The following is a 4,981-nucleotide window of genomic DNA, read 5'->3' on the forward strand; positions in this document are numbered from 1 at the left end:
TCATGTTACACTTAATAATCTGATCTATTGCTAATATAAAAATACCCATAAGAGCAGCTTTAACAAGTCCATTAGTCCAATACAATGTGGAATATTTAAGAGCTTTAGTCATGGTTTAATTCTCTATACACCACATAGATGCCTTCCAGTCCCTGTAGCAGCTGATGAATAATTATAAGCTGTTTTCATAAATAAACCATAAAAGATGCTAAAGGGAAACATTTGCTGTAAGGTCATGAAATGAGGTCAAGCTGCCTTGGTATGCTACTACAGACACAGATCATCACACAGTCTTCATTGCTCCCCGTGGGTGCCGAATTATTTCAGCCCTCCCAGCCTCAATTTCTACCCTCTCATGTCCTCGCTGTGGGTTCAGATGACAACAGGTGTGAGCCCAGGTAGCTCTGGCATTTCTGACATTAAGATTTTAAGCCCCCACCTTTCCCTGCATGCTGTAACAGTATAGTATTTATACTCTGGCAGTAAACTTTGCTCAAGTAATTTCACTTCAAAGATACTAAGGCCGTGACCAATTTTCCTTGCTTGCCTCAGATTCCCTTCTCAACGACAGTGATTACACACGGATTTAATTAATGTGGGAACAGCAAGGGAGGAACAGGAGGGTCTTTGAACTTTATGCTTGGAGTAGACAGAGAAAAAAAGATGGAGAGAAGAGTGGGAGATTAGTGAGGGAAGGCAGAATGAGTTATTTTAGATCTCAAATGTGTGCCAGAGCCAATAATCTCTGGTGGATTCATAATATGTCAGTCTTTCTTCCGTCGACTCCTTTATCCATCCGTCCCTTCTGTCTAATCTTCTTCTTGTTGGAAGTTTAACGTGTCCCATTCGTGACTCTGCGCCTTTGCTAGCGCTGCTGTTGCTCTTTCTACGAGGCCCCCTCTGGGATGGTAACTTCCCTCCCGCTCCTCCTGCCCATTCCTCCCTCGTTTCCTTTTCTCCTGGGCTGCGGAAGCGAGGGGAGGGATAAAAAGAAAAAAAAACGAAAAGAAAAAAAAAAAGCAGACGGCACAAGACAGCTCCTCAGTGGCGATGTGTCAGCACCGGCCGCCTCCGGAGAATAATAAAATGGCGGGATAATTCAGCGCTGATGACAGGCTAATGAGGGATGGAGGGGAATGAGGGACAGAGAGAAGGGGAGGGATGGGTGGGTGGTTGCAAGTGGTCTGTCGTTCAGGTGAGACCACACTATGAGAAAATATTGCTTAAACAGTCCATTATTTGCATAAAGTTCTTAAAGAAGAGGTGTTGTCTTGTCAGGTTCGCCTTATTCCCTCTGGCGGCCATATTGTGCTTGTTTTTTAACATTCTGGTGTTTTCTTTCTTACAGTTTTGCTTTGCGATATTATCTTTTCTATGTACTTGTGTTGTGTTGTAAATGTGTTTAATTCAAGCAGGTTTCCTACTCAACCTGCATGATTACACCTTCAGTTAGTAGTTAGAAGTTTGAATTTACATGGTTTACATGGAGATGCTGTCGCCAACACCAATTGGGAATTTAAGGGGTGCTTAAAGGAGCTATTTATAAGTTTTGCTGTTGCTATAGCCAGCGTTAGCATTAACGGCTGTTAACTTATCAGTCTTGCCGAGAGCTTCAGCCATTCTTGCGTTTACAATGACTGAATGATGATAGACTGGACGCTGCAGTGACGAGACGGACCGGCTGGACCAGGGCTAGCAGGTTAACATGCTACCTTGATGCTGAACATGCAACATTTCTTCTCGACTGGGAAGCGAACAGCTGTTAATGATAACGTTGGCTGTGTAGGACAACTGTTGCCTTACGTGACCTATATATGTTATTTTTGACTTTACTGTCCGGGCCCCTCAGCTGCTGAACTCAGGTCGTAATTAGACTTTATTCATTTTTGTTTTACTGTAAAGCACTTTGTTTTTCAAAGATATTATTATTATTGTATCATTACATTTGTGCTATAAAAGTGTAACCTGACCTCAGCTAATTGCCTGTTGCTCTAATAGTTAGAGGAAAACTATGCATGCCAATTCAATTATGAAGCCTATTCAAAATTTGGGACATTTTGACAGCCGTGGTGATGGAATTATTTTCCGTGTTTGACTATAAACGGCTTGGCGATATGAGTAAACCTTTGATTTAAATCCGTTTTTGGCATGTGTTTTTTGCAACTGTAGAACAGTTTCTCCTTGAGTGACAATTACAAATGGAAAAATGTAAAGACACAGTCTACACACTTACATAGCACTATGCCCTTCATCTGTTAACACACCCTCACGTCCTGAAGTGGATCTGCTGGCTCAAGGGCACTTCAGCTTATGACCTGGGGCAACAAGGGATGAAAAATCCAACCCTCCCAGTGATGGATAACCTTCTCTACCTACTGAGCCAAGATCATAATAAACAAATCACTTAAAAGTTAACAATGCATTAATCACTATTACATCATATGCATACATTGAATTATTATGAGCTTAAAAGAAATGATGACTGACAGATTTCTCCTCGCCCTTGTGTTTGAAGTCCTCTTCGTATCTTTCCTGCACTCCACTGAACAAATCCTCTCTCGTTGGGATATTAATAAAACTTCCACGTCTGTGCTTTTGTTTGCGGCGACTTTGTGCACGCCATCTGTTAGCAGCATGTTTGTTAGTGATCCGAGTGCGAGTAAAAGGGGAAAACAATCATATCACTAATACATAAGGACTTTTAAGCACACTGGAGGTTAAATGAAAGGCTGGTGTGTGGCTGAAGAAGTGGCGCATTTCACACAGGCTTGTCTCTGTCTATTGCACAAATTGAAGTATATATATTCAGAAAAAAAATAAAATTCCTGCAGCCTCATGCAACAGTTTTCAACAGGTGATGCTCTGTCTTTATCTCCTTTAATCTATCTCTCACATGCACACACACACACACACACACACACAACTTTACATCTGATGCCAACAGCACCGTCTGCAAAGTTGAAAGGAGGAGAGTGAAGGAGGAGAGGAGGCAGAGGTGTTGATCAATAAAAGTAATTGTGTCCAATGACAGACATGACTACCAGCATTACAATCAACAGTGACGTCATCGAGCACCTTCTGCAAGACACGTCTGCACACACACACACACACACACACACACACACACACACACACACACACACATGAACCCATATAGAGCGAGGCAGAGATTCTTTCTGCAAACGCTCAATCCAACCGATACATGCACACACAGATACACACACTCTCTCTCTCTCTCTCTCTCTCTATCACACACCCACACACACACACACACAGATGCAGTGGTGTCTTCCAATCCCAGCAAACTTGATGACAGGCCCAAACTAATGACAACCCCAACAGAAAAAGTGCTTATGTGAGGAACAGCAGGGGAAACATTCAGCATGAGGAAGATGTACTCAGCCAAAGACCTTCTGTGTGTGTGTGTGTGTTTGTGTGTATGTGTATGTGTGTGTCTGTGTGTTTTTTTTTTTTTCTTTCCTCCTGAGCCTGGAGATGAGAAAACTTGCGGCTGGAGGCTTTACATTATCTGGCCAAGCCACAAAGTCAACTGTATCGACTACAGTGTCAAAAATCAATGAGCACAAAAATCATTTTGGCACTCCGCTTCAGCTTAGAGCCAAACATATGGGGCCTCATTTGTGTAAGGCATTCACACCTTGCACAATGAAGGAGATTAGTTTTAGCTTAACACAGGCAATTGGTGAAAATGTGGCCCACTGATATTTCACAGCATTCAATCAGAGCCACAGCTCAGATGTGTCACAACATTGGCTGAGGCCCCAGGTGTCCGAGGAATTTAAAGCAGAGCTGACCTTTGATAGAACCTGGAGCTGTAGCTTCCTGGCGATGATTCTGTCCAAATGTTGTTGATCATCTGAATCAGCGGTTCCCTTTGTGAAGTGCTCTTTGTGTAGGAGACAGGGGATGGCCTTTCACATCAGCGCAATCACTGCTTAATAATCAGGTCCCAAAATCAAATTTTTAATACACGAATTATGCAAAGATGGCTTTTTTTTTTTATTGCTTTCCAAAGTGACCCATATGATCGTTTTCGGACAGGATGACATTGTGCGTCAGCGCTTCCCAAAACATATGGCAGAGGATCCAGATCCAGACACTGTCCTATCTGAAATCCGACCTATAACCCAGAAATTATTGAAAAATTATAAAATATTTGGCGCAGCGTTTCTATTCTAACCTGCGCCACTTTTTTCTAGCCTTTATGGAGCTGGTCACATGACGATACTCAGCTAATCATTGCAGCTCGAGTCGGTCAGTGAGATAAACACACAGGAGAGACGACGGCAGAGAAGTAAGTGGGATAGGATAAGATGTGTTTAATTATTACTCATTGCAGCCAAATGACAAAAGAACATATAGTGCCCCCCCACCACCACCACCACCACCACCACCACCACCACCTACTAAGAACAACGTTCTGACCTTTGCTTGAGGAAATATTGTCTAAGTGGGACTCTTTAACTTTTAATTGATAATCCCTGATATACGGCCGTTAAAAATGATTCATGACTGTTTTCAGTTTTTCAGTGGTAAAGGTTCGGCTTCGGCTTCGGCTTTGCAGTGCTATAAAAGTTATGATACACCCCGCTGCTGCTTCTCAGAGCCAACCGTCATTACCCACAAGGCCACAGGAGGTCACCGGTCAGCAAACAGCGAGCATAGGTTGTTGTTGTTGTTGTTGCTGTTGCGCTTTCATAAACTTGTAAGAGACAGTGTGAAATGTGAGGTAATTCTTCTTATTGCAGTGAGAACAGCAGCAGAGAGTGCTACCCGACTTCACAACCTTAGTGCATCACCAGGATGTCAAACCAAGGCCACCTCCAGTGATGCTGATGCCGTGCCAGACAGCGGTGAAGCCTGCCATGCAGCATACTGAATCACTCATGCAGGACTAAAGGTGTTAGTATGCGTCAACCTAAGTGCTTGTTAGTTTGTCCGACAGCATCTGGAATCCCCT

Source organism: Seriola lalandi, unplaced genomic scaffold (assembly GCF_002814215.2).
Source record: "Seriola lalandi dorsalis isolate HSWRI2012SDOR001 ecotype SW California unplaced genomic scaffold, Sedor1 jcf7180002054979, whole genome shotgun sequence".
Classification (NCBI taxonomy): domain Eukaryota; kingdom Metazoa; phylum Chordata; class Actinopteri; order Carangiformes; family Carangidae; genus Seriola; species Seriola lalandi.